This window comes from Hakea prostrata, chromosome 9, assembly GCF_041222555.1.
Source record: "Hakea prostrata isolate BN-2017 chromosome 9, UWA_Hpros_2, whole genome shotgun sequence".
In the NCBI taxonomy this organism is placed as follows: Eukaryota; Viridiplantae; Streptophyta; class Magnoliopsida; order Proteales; family Proteaceae; genus Hakea; species Hakea prostrata.
In genome coordinates this window covers 29,346,057-29,370,935 of record NC_142608.1, presented here as the reverse complement: position 1 = coordinate 29,370,935, position 24,879 = coordinate 29,346,057, and the positions used below count along the sequence as shown (strand labels likewise).

General features: G+C 42.0%; 1 pseudogene; it reads left to right on the top strand.

The window, feature by feature from the left end:
* Window positions 1–219: 219 nt before the first annotated feature.
* On the top strand, window positions 220–1,472 carry LOC149005099 (protein ANTAGONIST OF LIKE HETEROCHROMATIN PROTEIN 1-like; annotated as a pseudogene).
* Window positions 1,473–24,879: the final 23,407 nt, after the last annotated feature.

Below are 24,879 nucleotides of genomic sequence, written 5' to 3'. Positions count from 1 at the left end.
TCCAATGCACTATGAATCTTTAGTGTTATAAAAGCTAGAAAGTTTTTATAGGAAAGAAGACAAAACAAAAGAAATGCAGATATTATTTCTCATTCCATTGGATTAGACTATTAATATGTTCTTGTTGGTGGGTCATTTATTTCAGTTTGATTTAGTATACATTGTCTATATGATCACATTTCAGGACCTAAATTTAGACGCATAGTCACGTTGTTCAACATGAATGACAAAGAGTTGGTAGTTGCTCTGGTGGCCGCAGCAGTTGTCAACGTAGTTGAATACATTAATAAAACATATGTTGGGAGGCAACCATACCGAGTAGATGTCCAGCGTGGGTTTCTTGAAACCCAACGTTTTATTGGTGGCACCGAGCGTGCATGCCATGAGGAGACGAGAATGAGCCAAAGATCCTTTTACAGCTTGGTTAATTTATTGTGTACGAGGGGGCTGTTAGAAGACAACAAATTGGTGTTAGTTGAAGAACAAGTAACAATGTTTCTACATTGTGTTGGACACCACATTAAGAATTCGACTTTAAAGAACCGTTTTGGGCATTCTGGGGAGACAGTGAATCGACACTTTAATAGAGTGTTAAATGCAATGATGAAACTACACCCATTGCTTTTGAAACCCCCTAGTCTCACCACACATCAGAAGATAGCAGATAACCATCATAGCTTCTACCCATTCTTCAAAGATTGTGTTGGAGCCATTGATGGGTCTCATATACCAGCATGGGTACCTGTTGAACAACATAAGAAGTTTCGAGATAGGAAGGGTCTTATTACACAAAACATTTTAGCTGCATGTGACCATGACAAAAAATTCACGTATATACTTGCTGGTTGGGAAGGGTCTGCATCTGACTCCCGCATTTTGGATGATGCTCTCCATAGAGACGGAGATGCAAGATTAGTGGTTCCAAATGGTAAATTCTATCTTGCTGATGCTGGTTTTGCGAACCAAAGAGGTTTTTTTAGGCCATATCGAAATGTTAGGTACCATCTGAAGGAATGGAAGAGGGGAAATCAAAGACCCAAAAATGAAAGGAGTTGTTTAACTTGAGGCATGCAAGGTTACGCCACGTCATTGAAGGTGCTTTTAGTTTGTTGAAGAGTCGCTTTAAGATATTGGCAACACAAGCGCATTTTCCTTTCAGAACTCAAGTTAAGATTGTGATAGCTTGTGTACTGCTTCACAACCACATTTTAAACCACAACTCTTTGGAAGAAGAGGAGGAATGGCTTGCTCAGGAGTCAAGGGAGGGGTCAGGGCCAACAACAGCTTCCTCTTCCGCACCACACTTGGAGGAAGATGAGGAAAGTAGTGATTCTGATGAAGATGAAGCGAACCATGCAGAGTCATTCGATGCAGAAGCATTCCGGAATGACTTGGCAATACAGATGTGGAATGCATATGCAACAACAAATGTTGATGATGAAGACATGGGATCAGAGACTGAGTCAGAATGAAATGATTAAATTTTAAAATGTACTTCAATTTGAATATACTTGTTTGAGTTTGTGTATGGAGTGTACCTTATTTTGTTAATTTGTCTCAAACTTTATGGTATTATTTCACTTTGTCAAACTTTGTTGTATTATTTCATGTCAGAACTCAAATTATGATTGCTTCACATATTAGAAGTTGATATGTCTTTTTTGGTGTATTTACTTTTATGACTCAAATTTGATTTTAGCAGATAGACTCTCAAAATGCCTCTCATTCAAGAGGAAGAGATATAGCCTCATGGCCTACAAAGGTGTCTCTTTCTCTACTAGAGGCTTTCCTACATTTCCACTCTAGTGGGAGGGCAGGAGATAATGGCCTAAGAAGGGAGCATTGGATGGGAATCAGCAAAGAAAATCTATGAAAAATTTGGGTCAAACTATGATTGGGAGCAATGCCGCAATCATTTTCGGATTTGGAAAAGTAGGTTGCGTGCGCTTTCCGACCTACAAAAACAAAGTGGACTTGGATGGAATCCAAGTGAAAATAGGTTTGATGTTGCCCCCCATTTTTGGGCTGAAGTAAAGGTAACAAGTAATCTTCACCATTAGTAAATTATTTAATAGGTTAATGCACTTTCCTCACCGCTACACATTAGCAGAAAAAGTGAGTGAATAGGCAGCCCCAATAGTTGATAAAAAGTTTACATGTTTATATTTTGAATTTGCAGAAAAAAGAACAGAAATATTGGAAGGATCATTCGGTGCGTCCCATTCACCTAGAGGTTGTTGTGGCCCTAGGTAATGAGATTGCAACTGGCGGTCTAGCTGGAACTGCTGCAGATTTCATGAATGAGTCACAAATGGAGTCACCTTTAGCCAATGACTTCAACATCCACTTGGATGATTATGAGATTGGCAACTCTCATGTTCAGCCTGATACTAATACAATTGACATGTCAGCTACCCATCCATCTCCAGCTGAAAGTAGTCGATCTCGAAGTAGGCAAAGAGGTGATGATCGGTCTGAAAATTCCAACAAGAAGAAGAAAGGAGTTGAAAAAGTTGTGGGTCCCTTGGGGAATATCTCAGTTGCTTTGATAGACATGGTGAAGATTGCTGCAAAGAGGGTTGCTATTGAGAAGGCAGCTGCAGAGAATGCAGCTGCAGAGAAGGCAGCTGCAGAGAAGGCTGCAGCTGACAAGGCTGAAGGCAACATCGGGGATCTTCTATGTGATGCCATTAATGCAGTCATGGAGATTGACTTGGGGACTCGGATGCGTGCAAAAGAATTCTTTTTAAGTCACACCCACTTTGCGGGTGCACTACTTTAGGAGAAAAAGGAGGGTAGGGCAACCGTCATCAAGTTCTTCTTAGAAAAATATGGCTGATTACCTAGGGCTGTTGAATGGTCACAATATTTTGGGCTACAATCATGTATTTGCAGTTATGTTGAAAGACTCATGTATTTGGAGGGAGTACTTATGTCTAATTTTATTGAGATGTTTTAAAATGACTTATGTTAACTGATATATGGCACAATTCTTTTTTAATTGTGTCATTCATTAATGATAAGCTCTTATACAAGTAAGTTTTGCCTTTACCAAGTAAGTTGAGACCTTGAGTTTTGTATACAAGTTTATGCTCTGCCTACACTTCACATGTTACATGCTTTGTAGTTAGATGCCTCATAACAAAATCTGAAAAAGTAGGAAATGTGGATGTGCTTTCTTAATTGCAGCTACTGTTCATATATAATCTGCAGGTTATGTGATAGCTTCTTATAGGGTTTACCTTCAGGATCTTATTCAAATGAACCAGTAGTAAAGTTAGGGTTTTAAAACCCTGTGGTTATGGGATTAGAGCTTAATATGATGGTTCTACAGTTGGGAATAGAGTAAACTAGGTTCGGCTATGTTTTGGAGCTAGGATTGATTGAATTCAATTCTACAAAAATGGGCTGTGTTAGTTGCTATGAATTTTAATTGAGTGTAACTTTACAAGAAGAGTGGTGGAGGACAGGTATGAGGCTCAAACATGTCTTTTTGGGCATGAACAAGGTTCTCCACCAACCTTGCATGATCAAAGTCAGCGAAACTGACACACATTCTTGGATGCTGGGAACAGAAGGCTGATTAAAGGTGATGAGGTTGGTTGCATATGGGGGCGAGGGTGGGGTGTTGCTCAGGTGGGTGTGGGCAAGGATTTTCTTTTGTTTGGGGGAGTGGTGGGAACAGGAGGAGACAAGTGTGGAAAGATGTAGAGGGCAGTAAAGGTGTTGGGAGTGTGTTGCTAGGGGTTGGTATGAGGGTAAAATTGGTTTTTTCATTTCTTTTCTTCCTTTTTAAAAAAAAAGGGTATGACGACATAGAATTTCAGTTTTCTCTAGGAAACAAAAACTTTTGGCTAGTTTCTATGAGTAAATGTAGATTGAGTGGAGTATATTAATTGCATTTATATTTTAGCTTTTGTCTTTATTTTGGTGTTTTTTTTTTTTTTTTAATCCTTTTTGTCTTAGATTTGTATCATGTTTTTAACAGCAGAAAACTTATGAAAACCAGAAATGATAGTGGAGAAGAAGAAGAGAAAAGAGAAGATGGAGGAGAGGGAGGAGGAAGACTTGGGCTAATAAGCCAACTTTTCTCCTCGTGCAGGCTTATATTTAATGTAGAAAGCTGATGCGTCCAAAATCTGCTCAGCCCTTGGATCTCCACGTAGTGTCCTGCAAAACAAAAGCGTCAGATGTGGCCCGACCACTGGGGTCGGGAGTCCACCTCCGAAGGCTAAGTCAGTTGATGAACTTAATCACAAACGGCTCTGCTAGAAGCACAGAGCTAATGAATGAAGAAATGGGAAAGGTGATCTAGATAGCAGGACGCTGATAGTTGAGGTCTATCAGTATGTATCTGAACCTGAGTCTCAGATAGTATTCTCCTTGATCAATTGATCCGTCCCTCACCTTGTATAGTAGTGAGGTTTATATAGAGTGTACCTTCGAATCTCCTTCGTTGGATGCACTCGAGCCTTCTTCGGGTAGTCGTTGGATCTTATCAATAAGATCCGTTGAGCGATAGACTTCTACTAGTTTGGGCTAGTAGAGGACTCCTGAGATAACCGTTAGGTTATGCGATAGTTATCCCTTTGATGATGATTATCCGCAGCCGTCAGTTTGAGTCTGCTGTCATCAGGGTGATTACCCTAATCCATAAGTAAGATTAGGGCACGCTTGCAGCAGAATAATCTTTCTTCTTCAGCAAGCCATCTTCTGGATCCGGTTCGCCCGGGAGCGATTCGATTTTTTCCGTCTCGACCGGGGTCGAGGGTCGGACCAGGTATGAACCCGGTCAGATCATAAACTCTCCATATCACGAGCCCCCCAGACCAAGCGTTCGGTCGATCCCGAGGGCTTGGTTTTTAACTGGGTTCGTCGTCAAGTGATGATCTCTGCGTGCTTCATTAAATGTCATATCACATTTAATGCGGTGGTCACTTTTCCTCGAGCGTTGTGAGTGTAAGGCCACATGTCTTTGTTGCAGCTGATCTGTCGTGGCTCACGTCATCCAAGCGACGGTTTCCGAACGCCTATTTCGGATTCGTGAGTTCAAACTTTCAAAACGTCTTTGAATCTTGATCCTCAATTTTGCATCAATCTCGATCATTCAGATTCCCAAACACTCGTGCGGGAGTTTTAAAAGCGGTTCGTTGTCTTCGTAGGTTTCATTCTTCCTGTCTGGAATTTGAACCTTTGTTGTCTGCTTTCGCGCCTTCCCCGCTCTCAAGCTTCCGTCTCACTGAATCAGTAAGTTTACTGATCTTTTCTTTTTGTAGTTTACTGAAACGAGTAATGGCGGACGATAGGGCTTCTTTAGTACCCCATGTTGGTGATAGCAGTGATGCTTTTGCTTCTCCTGCCCCCGAACAGTCGGATAGTGATAACAAAACCCTAACTTTCCTCTGGCAGGAGTTCGCTGAAGTTTCTCAAAAAGGTTTTGAAAGAAAAACCGAAACTTCTCCTGTCCTTGTCGAGTCTGGATCTTCCAAGATCGTTGATTCCTCTAGGCAACCTCAAACCTCCGGGTCCAATAGTGGGCCTGGCTCTGTTCCCTCCATTTATAATGGAGAAACTCTTCTTTCCGCTGTCCAAGATTTTGACCTTCCTTCCTCCTATCAGGTTAGGGCTCCCCACCCTGATGAGAGGGTTGATTCATCCCTTTCGGGTGAATTTTCTCTGTACATAGATACACTGGAAAGTGGGGTTCGCTTTCCCTTTTTTAATCCTTTATTTTCCGCAGTTTTGAATCACTGGAACATTTGTCCCGGAATGCTCCTCCCCAATAGATGGCGTCTCATCGTCGGCTTCTTGGGTTTGTGTTTTGAGCTTGGCATCACGCCATCTCTTTCTCTTTTTGTACATTTTCATGTTCTTTCTATCTCCCATCCTCCCTGATGGGTCTTTCTTTCCAAACGCAATAGGGCTGAACTTGATTGGAGGGGCAGCATCCTCGCCAAAGGAACTTGCCCTTCTAACCACAAAAGATGGCGCGAACGATATTTTTTCTGTCGAGCGCCTCCATCAGATCTTAACTTCCCAACCACCTGGAGGAGGTTTACTTCTTTGTCCGAAAGTAACCGGGGCCTTCCCTTATCCAAAGAAGACGAGGCGGCCATCTTGAAGATCAAATCCATTCCGTGGTATCAAGAGATACATGGATATGAAATGGAGTACAACTCCATCCTTCAGTACTGGGGCTTGGCTCATTGTGAGCTTCTAACCATCATCCTTTGATTTGACTGAATTGAAATGTCTTGAATTCTGATTCTTGTCCTTCTTCTTTGCAGTGCCTCCCAGAACGAACCCTGAAAGCCTGCGGGTAAAGGCCGCTAAAGCCGTTGTGACAGCCGAACAACGATCGCCCAAGGTCTTGACTGCAGATCAAGAGGCTTCTCTTCCCTCTCCCGACCCCTCTTACAGGGGTATCAGGAATATCAGGCCTGTAGCTGATGCTTCGGGTAAAGGGAAGAAACCAATGGTGGAGAGGGCTACAGTCTCCTCCTCCGTCCAAACCAAGAGGAGGCATGACACAATTGATGCTCCCTCCAACAAAAAATCCAAAGCTTCGACGGATGGTGAGGAAGTCTTCCTTCCCCAGTGGACCCTGAAGATGACCGACAGGGTCACTCGGGATCCTGAGAAAGCTGCAGAGTGGAGCTCTCTCAGTCTTGCTCCTTCTGATCGCCAGGAGTTTGAAGCCCTGGATGACACCTCCCTTGTGAGTCAATCTACAAGGTAACGGTTTTCTTGCTTATTTATGTTTTCATAATTTCTTATGACTTCTTCTGATATCTTCTGTCTTCCCAGGAATGCTGTGTTGAGCTTTTATCAACACATGGAAGCATTGAGCCGTGTTGGTCGCACCAGCTCCTTGCTGCAAACTTGTGAAGAGAAATTGGCCAAGGCCAATTCTGAAATAGACCAGCTGACTGCAGCTACTGTAGAGCTGCAGAAAAAGCATGAGGAAGAAGTGACCTCCCTCAAGGAAGCCCTTGAAGCTTCAAGAATTCATGTCTCTGCTGCCGAGCGCGAGGCCAGGAAGCAAAAGGCAGCTGCCACGTTGTTTGGTGACCGCCTTGAAATTAAGAGTAGGGATCTCGAAGAACATCTGAAGTTGGCAATCCCTAGCAAGCCTGAGCATATCAAGCCAAACCTTCGGAAGGAGTGCATCCGGAAATACCTGGACAGCGTACCTTTCTCCGAATTGCTAGGTTTCTACAACATTCAGGCTTACCGCATGGGGCAGAACGACATTTGGGAGCAGATCCTTGGAACGATCCCTGACTTCGACACTGCTCCTTTTCGTGAGGTATGCCACCCAGAGGTCTTCGGGAAAGTTGGTATGGATCTCCCAGACTGGGCCCAGGGAGTAGATGATCCTTTTCCAGCTGACCCTCAATATGAGGCATATCTAGATGACGAGCCGGCACTTCCAGAGGAGAAATCACAAGCCGAGTCTCAAGTTGTTGCTGTAGAGGATTCAGCCGATGATATTCTTGAGGAAGGCTCTTCTCATGATCCTGAGAAAAGTCATCCCGACCAGGGTCCCTCGGGCAACAATGAAGAAAAGGCTTAGGGTGTTGTTCTTTTGTAAAGATGTACCCTCATTTTAATGAATAGACATTTCTTTACTCATGTTGGTCTCAAAATTTCCCCATCTCTTGCCGAAGTATTGCCTTGAATATCAAAGTATTAATGATAAAACTTATCACTTAACTCTTCATTCCTTGCCGAATAATGATCTTGTAGAAATATTGTGAAGATGCGTTAATCTTCCCCACTACTTCATTTATTGCAAAGTCCGCACGTTTCCCTTCTGCGAAGTTCAAACGTCTTCCTGCTTTTGTGTACCATTCACTGTTTCCAATGAATCGGAAATACCTCCATTATTTTAATGGCAGTGCGACGATTGGAGGTTTCTCTGCACCAGGTGCTCGCTTCCACATGTTCCCAGGTGGCATCCCTTCGACCGTCGATCTTGCTTTTTACGGATTTCGAAGCGTCATTTCGATCTGGGTCGTCGGTTGTCCTTATCCTTCAACCGTCGTCTTATACCTGAGGCTATTTAAAGCCTTCGTGGGTACTCTCCATCTATCCTGACTTCTGCAAGATAGATTTGCTAAAGTGCCAAAGCAACCTTTCGTCCTTCGGCCTGCCTCCGTATTCCTCGTACTTCGACGACAGCTCTATCCATTTCTGAACAAGTGAGTTTTAGATTTCTCATCTCCTTCCCCTTTTCCCCTCAATAGTAAACTGCACAGTAGTTATACTTGGGGTTTAGTTTTTTGGTCTGTCAGATGCTTTAGAAAACTAGGGTTTCCCCATTGTTGCTGTCATTTTATTTCTGTACTGATACGGCTGTTTGTTTTTTGTATAGTGGCTCCCAAGATCAACCCAGACTTTATCAGAGCAAAATCTCGCAAGAATAGCGTTCTGTCGGTGGTGATTGGGGCCAGTGCGGTGGTTTCAGCTAGTGAATCCTCCAAGCGTAAGGCGACTGCTGGCGGTGAATCTTCAAGTCAGATTCCTGCAACTTCTGTTGATGCCGTCCCTGCGCCTCCTTTTCCCAAAGTGACTGCTCATCTTTCCCAGGAAGATCTTGATCACTCCGTTGCCGATGGTGATGGCGGCAATCCTGCTGGTGAGCCTGTTGGTGAGCCTGTCGGTGCACCCCCGAAGGAGACTCTTCGGGCATCCGAGGCAACTATGTTGGCGTCTGATGAAGGTGTGGCCCCAGCAGGTGCTGCTCCTATTTCTAACTCTAGCGCTTGTTTGGCATCCTCCTCCCCTCCTTCTGAGTTGGAGGATTTTGCTATCAGGAAGCGCCATCGGATGACAAGTGATGAAGCTCATCCTTCTCTTGGTGTAGTTCGTCCTTCTCTTGATGTAGCTCATCCTTCTCATCCTTCGCTTGAATTAGTGTCAAACGAGTTTGACAAAGCGTTGGAATGGTGCACTGCTGCTCGAATGACTTCTGAGAGCGCAGTTCTTTCCAAACTTCCAGATGAAGTCTTTACGAAGTCACTGGTGATGTAAGTCTTTCTTCATTTTCCTTTGATTTTGAAAAATTACTTTTCTACTCCTCGCTAACTCGAAAGTTGTTTGCAGGAGTCTTGCTGGTAACTTCCACAACCAAGTGGAAGCAGTTGCTAGACTCAGTAGGTTGAGCAATGAAGTTTCTAGGCTTCAGGGAATCTCTGAAGCTAAAGATGTTGAGATTGCTCGCCTTCGGAATCTAGCTTGGGAGGTGGCAGGAGAAAAGAATTCGATGATTGGTCGTCTTCGGTCAGATTTGGATGATGCCAGGGAGAAGATCCGGCGACTGGAACGGACAGTTGGAAAGTCGGGAGCTAAAGGATCCGAAACATTACCCGAAAGGCAAGCCGTCGTTCCTTTGCCCGAATCCCTTCCAACTGATGTTCGCAGAGCCTGTGTCTTCAAGTATTTACACAGTAAGCTTTTTGTTGATATGTTGAATGCTTACAACTTGCAGGCGTACCGGGATGGTGAGAACGAAGTATGGGAATCAATACTAAGGAAAGATCCTCATTTTGATACGACTCCCTACGGTCTTGTTTGCCATCCTGAAGTATTTACCAACTCGGGTATTCCTCCTCCCATTGAACCAAGGATAAGATTGATCCTCCACCTTCCGATCCAGATGTTATGCAATATCTGGAAGATTCTCCTGTTTATTCTCCGCTGGAAGAAGTCAATTATGACGAGCTTGTGCCGAATGCGAGTTTGGTCAAGGACCATTCTTCTCCTGGACAAGCTGGGCAAAGAGTATGAAATTGCAAAGGATTTTCTGAATATTGGAATATTTTTGTAATCCTCATTTCTTCTCTTCTTTTCCTTGACTCCTCTCAATGGTTGACTCATATGTTTGTTCTAGCAAAGTCGCATCGATCTTGTATAACTTGTTAACAGTCACCTGTAATGACCTTCTTCTTTGATCAGAGATTGTCTCCAGCTCTTGTAATTGTTTTGATCTTGGCCTCTTTGGATCTTACGAAGAAATAAGAAATTACTTTATCTTGAACTTTGCTAGCCACTTGAATCGCCGTTGCATTAGGTCTTAGTTGTCTGAAACAATGCCTACACTTAAGGATTTCCGGAGAAATACAATAAGTCTGAGAAGGAACTCACTCGGGTTTTAAACCGATGCCTTATACTTAAGGATTTCCGGAGAAATACAATAAGTCTGAGAAGGAACTCACTCGGGTTTTAAACCGATGCCTTATACTTAAGGATTTCCGGAGAAATACAATAAGTCTGAGAAGGAACTCACTCGGGTTTTAAACCGATGCCTTATACTTAAGGATAATTCAAAAATTCAATAAGTCTCGAAGGAACTTACTCGGGTATTAAACCGACGCCTTGCAAAAGGAACTCACTCGGATTTTCATCCGATGCCCCGACTTAAGAAAGTTCGAAAGATTTTCCATAAGTGTTGAAGTGTTGAAGGACCCACAAGAATTTTCATCCAATGCCTTATAGTTGGATCTTGTTCTTGAATGTGTTCTTGAATGTGGTGTATGATGCCCCCCAATCAAAAGATAGTTTGTTGAAAACCAAAAATTGCATTGATTGAGTTGAAAATGATTACATCACGAACAAAATTGAAATCATCTTCAAGGATAAAACTTTTTGAGATGCCTAGCATTCCACGAACGATCCAATTCTTTACGGGAATCAATGTTCTTCAGCTTGTAAGCTCTGAACCGACCGGTTTCACAACCATATAAGGTCCTTCCCAGGAAGGGTCCAACTTTCTTTGGTGACACGGGTCGGAAGCTAGGGTGTTTCTCAACACCAAATCTCCGGCTAAGTACCGACGATTCTTCACTCGAGTATTATAATGAGACGCTATCCTTCTTTGATAATGTTGAGTTCGTGCTATTGCCTTTGCCCGAACTTCATCCAACAAATCAAGACTATCAAGCAGTCCTTGTTCATTTGCTTTTTCCTCGAACTCACGATCCCTTAACGTCCCTGCCATTATCTCCACTGGTGCCAATGCTTCGGATCCATATGCCAACCTGAATGGAGTTTCTCCTGTAGGTGTTCGAACCGTAGTTCTATAAGCCCACAGTACATTATATAGTTCTTCGACCCAAGAAGCTTTGTCAGCTTCGAGTCTTCTCTTTATTCCTTCCAGTAGCGTTCGGTTAGTAACCTCTACCTGGCCATTGCTTTGGGGGTATGCCACTGAGGACATACGATGCTCGATCATATATGTTCCACGAATTGCTCAAATTGTGGACAGTCGGCCCGAGTACCATGGTCGGTGACAATTATCTTTGGAATCCCAAAGCGATATATGATTGATTCAAGCACAAATTTCTCCACTTTTTTCTTAGTAATTGTCGCCGGTTGCAGCTTCTACCCATTTTGTGAAGTAATCAATTGCTACTATCGGATATTCTCGTCCGCCCGATGCCTTGGTGAATTTGCCCATGATATCAATTCCCCACATTGCAAAGGGAATGGGATTTAGAATTGAAGTCATAATCTCCGCCGGGCGCTTCGAAATCTTGTAGCATGAATTTGATGGTTACTACATCGACGAACGTAGTCCATAGCGACTTCTTGGATCTTAGGCCAATATAACCCCAATCTTAGAATTTTGTGGGCCGGGGCTCTACCACCCATGTGAGCGCCACAAATTCCTTCATGAACCTCAGCCAAAGCTGAGTTTGCTCCTTCGGGGCCTATACATCTCATAAGGGGTCCAGTATAAGATCTTTTATATAGTCTCCCATTTTGAATGACAAATTTAGCTGATCGAATCTTGATCAACCTTGCTTCTACTGGATCCTCAGGTAACTTGTCATCTCTTAGATATTCAATTATTGGATCCATCCAGCAACGTTCTGCTTCAATATAAGAAATTTCTTTCTCATGATAACTTGGAAAAGTTACCTCTTCAATATAGACCGAAGGGTCTAGATTCTTTTCCTTGGCATTGGCTAGTCGGGATAGCTCATCTGCCACTGAATTTTCATTCCTCGAAATCGAGATATCTTCAAATTCGAAATTGGTTTACGAAATGCCTGCACTATCTCCCGATATTTTTGCAAGCGTGGTTCTTTAATGCCATACTCCCCCTGGACTTGGTTGACTATAAGCTGAGAGTCACTATAAATAGTAACATCTGTAATAGCTAATGCCTTTGACAACCGAAGTCCTGCTATTAGGGCCTCGTACTCCGCTTCGTTATTACTCGCATCAAATGCAAATCTCAAAGCATATCGAATAATGAATCCTGCCGGACTTTTTAATAGAATTCCAGCGCTTTGCCCCATCTTTATTACTCGAACCATCGACATATACCTCCCAAGTGGTTGGTATAATGGGATCTTCAATGGTGGGTTCCCTTTGGTGCGGTAGTTTCTACTACAAAGTCGGCTAATGCTTGAGCCTTGATTGCAGTCCTGGGCTTAAAGCTCACTTGGAACTCACTTAGCTCAACCAACCAGGATACCAACCTTCCAGACAAATCAGGTTTGTTAAGAACTTTACTAAGAGGAAAAGTTGTAAATACCTCAATTGGATGAGCACGAAAATATGGCCTTAGCTTCCTGGCGGCCATCATGAGAGCAGAGCACTGCTTCTCAATCTGCGAATATCTCGTCTCCGCATCCAGCAACACGTGGCTTACATAGTAAATCGGCCCTTGTTTCTTATCTTTCTCCCGAACAAGTCTTGCTTGACCGACGGAAAGGGATGTCGCTAGATATAGCTGTAATATTTCCCCCTTCTCTGGCAGTCCGGACAGGATCGGTGGTTGTCCAAGTGCATCTTTTAATTCCTCAAAAGCTTTACGGCACTCTTGAGTCCACTTTGCTTCCTTAATGCCCTTCAGGTCTTTAAGTGCCTTGAAGAAAGGCAAACATTTTTCTCAGGACTTGGAGATAAATCGATTTAAGGCGACAACTCTCCTGTCAAACATTGTACATCCCGAACGGTTTTGGGAGCCTCCATATCAATCGAGCTTGTATTTTGGCGGGATTTGCCTCAATTCCCCTCTGTGATACCATGAAACCCAAGAATTTACCCAAGGAGACTCCAAAGGCGCATTTTTGGGGTTCAACTTCATTTGATGTTTCCTCGATCTTGAGAAAACCTCGATCAAATCTGCAATGTGATTTGCTTTTGTAAAGCTTTTCACCAGCATGTCGTCAACATATGCTTCAACGTTCTTTCCTATCTGCTCTTTGAAAATCTTGTTGACGGCCCTCTGATATGTTGCTCCTGCATTTTTCAGGCCAAAAGGCATGACCTTGTAATAATAGCTTTCACGATCAGTCATAAAAGCCGTATATTTCTCATCTTCCTTATTCATAAGGATCCGATTATACCCGAGTAGGCATCCATGAAACTTAAAGTTTCATACCCTGCGATAGCATCTATCAAGAGGTCAATCCGAGGCAGCAGGTAACAATCTTTTGGGCAAGCTTTGTTTAGATCCGTGTAGTCTGTACACATCCTCCACTTCCCATTCGCCTTTTTCACCATCACCACGTTGGCCAACCAAGTTGGGCACTCGATTGGTTCTATGAAACCAGAATTCTTAAGTTTTTCAACTTCATTCCGAACGGCTTCATACTTTTCAATAGAGAAATTTCTTCTTTTACGTATCCTTTGGTTTCGCCTTAGGGTCTATCCGAGTTTGTGCTCTGCAATGGCCCGATCGATCGCGAGCATGTCCTCAGCGAGACCACGCGAATACATCTTTATTCTGTTGAAGAAATAACTTCAACTCATCTTTAAACTCTTCCAATTTGTTCGGACCCGACATAAGTAATTTTTTTCGCATCCTCGGTACCACGGCTGGATTTGCTCTAGTTTCTCCACTGGTTCGGGCCTTTGCATCTCTGTTTCTTCCCGATCATCTCGAACCTCTATGGGGAGGGCAGTAACCTTCTTCGGACCCTCCTTGTCTTTTAAATAGGCAACATAACACTACCGAGAGATCTTCTGGTCAGAGGAGACTTGACCGATTCCCATATCAGTCGGGAATTTTATCTTCAGGTGTTTTGTCAAAACAATAGCACCTATCTTAGATAAAGATGGTCGCCCGAGAATCATATTATAGGCTGGTAGTTCTCGAACTACCAAAAAATTGATTCGGACAATTGTTTCCTTAGGAAAACTTCCAATGGATAAATCCAACTGAACCGATCCTTCAGCCACTGCAGATGACCCTGCAAAGCCATATAGGTGTGTTGATGAAGGTTTCATCAAATCTTGATCCACCTTCAATTTTTGATACACTTCGTAAGAAATTAGGTCAGCTGCAGACCCTGTATCAATCAATACTCTATGCACTTCCCGCCGTGCAATCTCTACCTTGATGACTATAGCATCATCATGAGGTAAACAAACATCTCTCTCGTCTTCTTCGTTAAAGGTGATAGAATCTTCACCATTCAGCTTCTTCCGCTTCTGCGCCTCTCCAGCTCCAACAAATTTGGATTTGGTTTTTAAACTCCGAAATGATTCAGGCTCTGGACCCCCGAAGATGGTAAGGATCGGTGACCGAGTAGCAGCTTCAATCACCTCCTTGCCTTTTTTGGACTTCGGGGCCTCCCTTGATCGTTCTGAACTGACCGAACGATTCCTTTTAGGGGCAGCCGCACGTGGCCCGCGTGGCTCCTCCCTTCTTCTGCTAACAAAGCTGGACAAATGTCCCCGAGATATCAATCTCTCAATATCGCCTTGAGATGACGACGAGTCATTAGTGTAATGACCATAGTCCTTGTGGAATCGGCAATACTTTTCCCGATCCTGCTGCTCTCCGGGTTTCAAAAGAATTTTAGGTGGCCACTTCAAAATATTTTTTCTTTTGAGGATATTCAGAATATCGGCCCGAGGAGCATTCAATGGAGTGTAATCACTTCTGCGGGGATCTTTGGCGCCAAGGTTGGGATCTTCCAACCCGATCACGAACATTCTTCTTTGGCTTAGCTACGCTCGGGAGCCTTTTGTTCCTTATTGGAGACTTTATTATCTCCTTGGCGCGCATCTAGAATCTCCATGACTTCAGCACTTACGGCATCTCTGTACCAACTCGGCATAAGTCGTGGGTATATCATGTAGTAATAACTCCGGGAGTTTCCGATTTGTGAGTCCTGTGAATAGAGCGGTTACGGCTACTGTTCATCCAAGTTTTCTATCTCCATCGTCACTTTGTTGAATCTTTTCGAAACTCTACGATCGATTCGTTCTTTCCCTGTTTGACGATAAACAAGGTTTCTTCCGTTTTCTTGACCCGTATCCCACTCTGGAATCGCCCTATGAATTGGCGTGCCAATTCGTCAAAGTTACGATCCTTCCCGAGGGAAGGTTAGAAAACCACTTTTGTGCCGCTCGAGTTAGAGATGATCCGAAAACCCTGCATAAAATTTCATCGAATTACCCGAAACTGCCATGGTCTGTTGGTAATAGCCAATGTGAGCTGTTGGATCTCTGGAGCCATCGAATGTTGAAAAGGTAGGCAAACGGAAGTTATGGGGAAACCGATATCCCGCGATTGGCTCAGCAAAAGGAGTCTTCCGAATGACTAAGTAAATATCCTCAGTTATTCTTCCCTTAGCCAATTGCCCTAACTTCTCATTGATGTTGGCCAATTCTTGACCAATCTGGGTCGGGTGATCTTCAGCAATACGATCATCACGTACTACTCGATCATCACGAACAGCCCGTCCTTCACGAACGTTTCTCTCGTCACGAACTGCTCGATCATCACGAACGGTTCTTCTGACAGTGGGTGAGTGAGTTCTTACCCCAGAATCCAACCTTGTATTTGAATCGGTTGTACTCTCTTGCGGTCTATCGAACCGATCGCCTCGCCTTAGTTGATCATCAATCCTCCGAAGTCCTCGATCTCCTTCACGAAAATTCTGATCAACATTCCGGTCTTCAACCATTCTTTGGTCACGTGGCAATGCACGTCTCCCCGAATCGTGTTGATCGGGTTCTTGTGGTAAAACCACTCGTGCGGCGAGCAAGCGGAGTGCTTGGCTCACCTCCAAGAGTTGAATCTTTACCTGATCCAATTGATCTTGGATTGTATCGGGAGGATTACGTCCTCCCTGGCCCTTATCCACTTCGATAGGATTTTGGCTTTCTGGGGAATATCTGGATTATTCACCCCGGGTATCCGAACATCGGAATTGCGTTGTGCAGCGGCTGCTGCGGCTGCTGATCTAGTCACCATGGCTTTTTCAAGTCTTTCCCACAGACGACGGCGCCAAATGATGCGTCCAAAATCTGCTCGGCCCTTGGATCTCCACGTAGTGTCTGCCAAAACAAAAGCGTCGGATGTGGCCCGACCGCTGGGGTCGGGAGTCCACCTCCGAAGGCTAAGTCGGTTGATGAACTTAATCACAAACGGCTCTGCTAGAAGCACAGAGCTAATGAATGAAGAAACGGGAAAGGTGATCTAGATAGCGGGACGCCGATAGTTGAGGTCTATCGGTATGTATCTGAACTTTGAGTCTCAGATAGTATTCTCCTTGATCAATTGATCCGTCCCTCATTTTGTATAGTAGTGAGGTTTATATAGAGTGTACCTTCGAATCTCCTTCGTTGGATGCACTCGAGCCTTCTTCGGGTAGTCGTTGGATCTTATCAATAAGATCCGTTGAGCGATAGACTTCTACTAGTTTGGGCTAGTAGAGGACTCCTGAGATAACCATTAGGTTATGCGATAGTTATCCCTTTGATGATGATTATCCGCAGCCGTCAGTTTGAGTCTGCTGTCATCAGGGTGATTACCCTAATCCATAAGTAAGATTAGGGCACGCGCTTGCGAGAATAATCTTTCTTCTTCGACAAGCCATCTTCGGGGCCCGGGGCCCCGGGGGGGGGGGGGTTTTCCCCCCGCCGCGGGGGGGGGGGGGGGGGGGGGGGGGGGCGGGGGGGAGGAAAAAATCCTTTTTTTAAAAGAAAACGTGGGTGTGGGTTTCTTCCCCTTCTTGTTTTTTTTTTTTTTTTTTATTTTTTTTTTTTTTTTTTTTTTTTTATATTATTAATAATTTTTTTTTTTTTTTTTTTTTTTTGTTGGTTGTGTGTGTTTTTTTTTTTTTTTTTTTTCTACTAGTAGGACATAATCTGTATACGTTTGTACATGAATTTTTGCTCAGAGGTGAGTTCTGGGGTCCTCTTTCTGTATACCTTACAGAAGATGAGAAACACATTTTCACTAGTTCTTTGGATAACTGAGCTTCGATGCATTTGATAATTGTTATGTTTGCTTACTTTTGGACCAATTGATGTTTAGTGCAGATATATTGAGGATTGATGAATTGATACATCTATAACATCTGGGAACCAAACTTCCTATGGTTTTTCGTTCCTGGTTGTTAAAGACTAAAGTTCATCACCCTTTCCGAAGCTTTCACTCTAGCAAAAGATTCTGGAATCCAGGCACTGAGGATATTCTTTTTGGTGGAATTTGTGTTAATCTACGTCATAAACAATGGAGATTCTTGGAGAAGATTGCTTGGAATCTGACAGATTCGTTAGTGGCACGGGTTATCCTACAATTTCAGTCCTCTCCGCAGTTGTCTTTGAATTTCTTCAATTGGGTTAGGGCGCAGCAAAAAAATCCAACTGTAAGAAACTGAAAGGGTGGGGGTGCAGGAGCAAAAGAAAGAAGGAGGGGGGGTGGGGGGGGGGGGGGGGGAGGAAACACACAACAAAAGGGGGGCCCCCCCTAGGGGGGGGGGGGGGGGTGTGGGGGGGTGGGGAAACTCGTGGGGGGGGGGGGGGGGGGGGGGGGGCGCGCTCTGGGTGGGGCCGGGGTTGGGGGGGGGGGGGGGAGGAAACATTATAGGAAATTCTGTTTTTGTGATGTGAAATTCCACAATGGGTCCCCAAGGCTGAAATAGGGCCTAGGGTTGCTGTCTGGCACCCTACGGCCCAGCCCAGCCGCATGGGGACATTTTTCATCAGCAGGGGCATTTTGGTCATTTTGGACAGCCCTAGACCAGTCCAAGTTGATCTTGTTAGATGCAGAATTGTATTTGGAATCTAGTCTTACTTTTTTGTTTTGTTATTTAAGTCAGTCCTTGTTAAGTTAAGAAAGAGTCCTAGTCTAGTTAGGAATGGTTCAGCAGGAATCTTATCTTAAAAGGGATTCCTTCTTATAATATAAGTCCTTGTGATTTTGCAATTTTATGTAGTTAGAGTTCTCCCTTTACAGAATTCTTTGTTTGCTTTGCTTTCTATGTTGAGTCCAAAGTAGGAGCATAGTTCGAAATTAGAATGGAATGTATCAAATGAAGAGTTGCATATGTATTCCATCATGAAAGTTTCATGTAAAGTTTATTTAGTTAGAGTTCTCCCTTTACAGAATTCTTTGTTTGCTTTGCTTATTGGTTGTTGCATGCAAAGTTTCATATGCTTTAGGTGGTTAGGCACTTCCTATGTATATGGTAGGATGTTTTGTGTTCCTCTCTATTTTTTTGCCATTTGTATCCAATTAGAGCTACCCACTTATTAAGTTTAATAAGTATTAATGTTTTTTCTTGAATAAACTGAATGTGGAAACTGAATCTCATGCAGGAGAAGTTAAGACTAATTTTCAAATATAGGTGGGTAAATATTGGTTTAATGTATTAATATGTTCTTGTTGGTGAGTCATCTGTTTCAGGTTTACTTTCATAAGGCTGTACTTAGTATGGAACAACAGCCTCCATTGTGCTATTGCAGACAAGGAAGGATGATCTTAATAACTTCCAGAACAAGAAAAAATCCAAGTCGAAGATTTTATAGGTGCCCAAATGGTAGTAGCCATCAAAATTCTTTTATTTGGGTAGATAAGATGTGGGAGAGTCAAACAATTGAGGAGGTTTCTACAGCTTCAGCATCAACAAGAAAAATTTGGGTGTTGGATGGCAAGCACCAAGTGAACACGTGCACATTCAAATTCAAATTCTGATGGACCAAATCACAATGTTGGCTATTGGATTCTTGTTCTTATGTGTGTGGTTTTGTTACTTTCTTGCTATGTACTTTTTTATGCAACCAAGATGTAAAAACATTTCTCTTTTTTAAGAATCGAATGTAGCTCCAGGTGGCCTTTTAAGAGCGGTGGGTCCTGTGGGAAACTGAAGACCTAATTGAATTCTCAATTTTTGTTATTTTGGCTTCATTGTGCTAGTTTTTTCATGATATTTGGGACAAAGACGGTATTTATTTTGAAATAAACTCTTATAGGTAGTGATTGAATCATACAACAAAGCTATTGTGTCGACTATTTGATTGATTGATGCGAAACACTGAAGTGCTTGAGAATTCCAAGTATTTAGTTTGAAAGTTAAGTTCAAAAACAAAATGGGAAATAGCTTGTTAACTGTGTCAAAGACAAAATGGGAAATAGCTCGTTAACTGTGTTTGGACTACAGCAAGGGAAGTTGACTAGGGGACTATTTCCAGTCAGTTAAAATGGCAATTTTTTTTCTTCCTTTTAACAGTGCTCACACACAATCAAACAAATTGTTAGTGCAACTTGGAAGGAAAAACTTGCTTAAGTTGATTGATTAGGTTATTATAAAAGTAAATAAGATTGATGCATTGGATTGAATTAGTTGCTTAGTAAGTTTGTGGATTAAAACCTAAGAAAAAAACCTTTTAATGCCAGAGGATCAAATACCTTACTAGTGACGTCACTTTCACCAAAACTTACTAACAACCATGGGTTCAAAAAGCTTAGGATGAACTCGTAACAATTGTATTGACTTGAAAGTTGGAACATATAACTGGGTTCTAATAATTTTGATGTTTAATTAATATTTATTCTTGACCAAAAATGTGTCTGAAAAATTTCATGGTTGATGTATTGAATTTTGACAAATTATTGTTATGCTATTTGGTTAATCAAATAAAATAACAAACAGATTCACTTTCAGAATCAGGGTAACCAAATGCTAATTGACACAGATTCACTTTCAGAATCAGGGTAACCAAACACAATTTTTTTTAGGAATTTGACTCTACAGAACCTACTTCCACAGACTCATGATTCCCTAGAAACATGATTCTGAACCCGATTCAACAGAATTGCGGAACCAAACGCCACCTTAGGAGATACATGGGTTTATCATATTGAAACAATTTTTATTCCCGGATATTTTGTATATGGATAGTGGTAATACTTTGTATCAAACAATGAGGGACATTATTTGTATCATTGAAGGATATTGGTTAAAGACTTTTGATGATCTTTCCACTCCATGCATTGTTGAAGACATATAATTGTGTTTTGTTTTATTTTGACTTATTTGAAATCATAAAACTTTGTCTTAAGAAAGGGGTTTGAATTTTAGATCTCCATATTTGACTCGCTAATGTGGTTGTGGATATATGAAATTGGTGCAGTTGTGTGATCAATTATCCGGAATGGGTGAATGCTATTGTGAAGACGAGTCATCTAAACGTACGGAGGAACTCAGTATCCATCATGTTACTGTGGACAAGGGAGGATGTTGCTGCTGACTTCAAACACAACAAAGCACGTACATTCTAGAGCTTCAACGATTAATGACAGTTAAAACCAAGTAGAGGACATGAGGTGAGATTGCCGAAAATATATGACGACCCACTACGCAATCCATTCAATCGCCCTGCTGCAAGGCGAGACCCTACTCATGAAGTGCACAATCAATATGTGTCACACCCCACCCAGCCGGATCCGGTCATACCCGAATGCCCGTGGGGGTGATACACCGCAAGATCTAGGTTCAGTGACAAATCCATACAAAACATGATATAGTATAATTAAATGGAAAAGAATAAATCAAGTTTCTCATATAAAGTTATCAAAATTGAAATAATGGTTACAATCATCCATTACTTCAAAATAAAGGTATAACTTCAGAGTTTTGAAAAGAAAAGAAAGTAGTTTTATTCGCAGCGGAAAAATAAACTAAAATAGTTCTCTAATGGAATCCAATCCAAAAGAACAGTCTTGATACTGGCATGAAGCTCCATGTGCGTCCACTTCTTCTTCGGTCATTCCTTCAAGAAGATATACTAGCAATGAATCCTCCATTTGAAAGAAGTCCTTGTAACCTGCAGTATAATCTAATAGAAAAAGACATATAAAAGGAATGAGTTCAACAGAACTCAGTGAGGTCAACTCAACATCATATCATGCATTCATTCACAAGATTCCACACCACACATACAATATGAATATCGATAATGTAATAAATGACAATGATGTGATATATGAATGATTATGCTCCTAACTCTATCATGAAGTCTCTATGGTAGACACGCATTAAGTCATACACTAGTCTTCTTTGGGCGGTCTCATCACTCTTCCCTCACGGCACTCAAGCACGTCTGTTGGGTTCTCCGCGGTTATTGTGTAAAGTCCTGTCAAGCCATGGTCGAGGATTAGGTCACCACTCTCTCACATCACCATTGGTATAAGATCTGGCGCGTGTCAAGGATAATCCTAGGTCCAATGCAAAGTCAAACGGTCTCGTACTACATGTGGTATAGATACTTCCCCTATGGCACCAACCAACTCAGTTCAGTATCCAATATCTCCCCTCATGCCTAGTGCCATGTTGGTTCGATACTTTCCCACCTATGAATGGAATCCTCAACGGGAGGCATCTGTTGGATCCCATCCCTTAACCCAGTGGACATCCACATATAATAGACAGGATGATCTCCATGTCCTCTCACGGGTCATTTCACCGGTCTTGAGCGCCCATGAGCCCTTATCTATTATATGCAACCCTACCTCTCTATGATGATAGTGGGCCTGCTTGACACACAGGACTTAGCCACTAACATCACGGGTTAACCGGCTTCAATACCCCTGCCGAAAGGGTAGTAGTACTCATGAGGTCACCTAACCAAACACATGCCCTAAATATGTAAATCAATAATAGGGAAAGAGCCAAGGACACCATAGGAATGCGTCCCATACCGCCTCCTTTGGTATCCTATGGCAGAAATGCCAAAAAGGCATTTCCCATTCCCAACCACAATATAAGCAATCATATAATGTCACTAGGGCAATGGGTGAACCCACAACCCTAGTAGAAAATACAAGGTAGAGGAATTAATAATATTCACCTCTCATACAATCACATTCCATTTCATAACAACAATAATAGATTTCAAAGCAAGGAGCAACATCAGAAGTAATAATAAACATAAAATTATAGCAATTCATATTTAACAAAAGACATAAAATACCCACAAGATAATACTAAAGCAATACAAGATATCAATAATGAAAAGTAACTAACATCATTACACATGTAATATAAAGTTAAGTATATTCCTCACCTTTTACTTTGTTCTTCCTCCAAATCCAAGAATCCACTCCCACAAATTAGTGATTAAAGATATATTAACCTATTTATGCAAAAGAAATAATTATCACAAATTAGAGCCAATTTGGGTCTCAAAGGATATCCTAAAATCTTCCCACGAAAACCAAAATCTAAAAACTAGGTTAAAAAAGGTCACTAGTGAATGGTCACTAATTTGCCACCAATTCGAAGTCTATAACGAAGCAAAACTTTGGGAGAAAATTAATTGGCACCAAAAGGATCCTACGGATACCTTCAATTTTATTAAATTTGACCCATCTCAAAAAGTCCCAAATTTGGCTCTCATAAATCACCCATGGGTAACCTAGAGAGTCAAAATGCGTAAACCTTAGTATGGGATCTTATCATTACTCCCATACTCAACGGAAGCATTAATATAAGAAAAGATAAGCTTGTATGATACCCATCATTATTCCTTTCCATAGATCCCTCAAAAGAAGAGAAGAGAAATTACTCCCACAAACTAGGAAGGGACATTAACACAAAAAAGGAAAGCATCCAAGATACCTAACAACCTTCCCTTTCAAGATCTCCACAAAAGAAGAGAAGATAAATTCTCGCCAACTATGATTAAAGAGAAGGGTTAAAGAAAACTAACCTTTCGTAGTGATTTTGCGAAGATTCCGATCATAGACACCTTCGGAAGAATGGAAATCGCTCCTCTCTTTTGTTTCTCCTTTTCTCCAAAGCCTCCGCCTCTTTCTAGCCTCCAAAAATTGCGTTTACGGATGAGATAAAACATAAATAGGGTTTAAAAATCCGAAATTCCAATTTTGCCCCTAAATAGAAAATGGGGTGGGGGTTGGTTCACCCAAATGGCCCAAACTTCTGGTCCATGGTTGGACCCCCAAACGAACTCCGATTTTGATAATTTTTAGCTCGTTGGAAAGGTCTTTCGACGATCTTCGATTTGACACCTTATTCATGCCAATAGGATTCTCCATCATTGACCTATAGACATTTCAAGATCACCCTTTTTACACTATCGAGACTAATCTTCTCTCTTCACTTAAACTCTAGGACAGTTTTTGAGTCAGTATAAGGGTCATCTACCAACATTGGTTCAATTTCCAATTCTTCAGGCTCGATTGAATGGTCCACGATTGTCGCCGAATCATGGCGCAGGTTCTCGATCTTAAAACTACGGGTTAAAGGGGTAGAAATCTGGGGGATTTCACAATATGCGTTGGACGTGTTCACAGAGATGTTGTATCATGTAATTTTGTTACTATGTGTTTGAGTTTTTATACTTTATTGTTAGGTACTTTATTCAATAAACATGTAAACGCCCTAAGTTCAAAGTGGTTGGGTATTACTGATAATTTCTTTGAACAAAATGTACTGTATCTATGTGAAATAATCACCATTCTTGTGCACATTTTTGGAGAGTTGTAAATACTTATCAAAACAAACTAGATATCACCCTTTTAAATATGATATTGTAGACATTCAATTAGTTAATTTGTAGGCTTGGTATGTAAAGTGGTTATTCCAATTTACCCAAATTTACCAAAATATATGAAGACTTGGTATGTGTTAATGCACAAACATGAATGCAAACTTGTATAAGGGAATGGTTCCTTTTTAAACAAAACCAACCCGTTTCATATCTGTGAACACAGAGACCAAACGGCCTCATTCCCTTTTAAACGGAATCAACCCGTTTCATCTCTGTGAACACAAAGACCAAACGGGCTCATTCCTTTTTAAACGGATCCAACCCGTTTCATATGTGTGAACACAGAGACCAAACGGGCTCGTTCCTTTTTAAACGGAACCAACCCATTTCATCTCTGTGAACACAGAGACCAAACGGGCTCTGTCCTTTTTAAACAGAACCAACCCGTTTCATCTATGTGAACACAGAGACCAAACGGGCTCGTTCCCTTTTAAACTGAACCAACCCGTTTCATCTCTGTGAACACAGAGACCAAACGGGCTCGTTCCCTTTTAAACGGAACCAACTCGTTTCCACAGAGACCAAACAGGCTCTGTCCTTTTTAAACGGAACCAACCCGTTTCATCACTGTGAACACAGATGTTGGGAAATGCCATGTCAGCATTTGCCACATCAGCCTCTATTGGTTTTGATGATAATAAACATGAATTACTAATGGCTATATTGAGTTATAATGTTTTAGTTCAAAATGAGAACAAGTGGACCAACTCCAAGTCAAAGCCATATGCAAGTCAAAGCCAAGATCATGCCAAGATAGACATGAAGATGGACATGAAGTCTAAGTCAAGATGACCATGCCAAGATGGACATGAAGACCGTTGCACAAAATCAAGTCGAAGATCAAGTCGAAGACCAAGACTTAGGTTGAATTAGGGCTTAGGACACTCTCGCATACACATTCATGTAAATGCATCAATTATATGTAATTCATATTACTAGAGTGACCTAGGACATGTTAGTAAGGTGTACAATGCTTAGGGTTGACCAAAAAGTCCAAAAACCCAAGCCATGTCCCAGCCCCAACTTAAGTCAGCAAAATAGAGTTCAGAC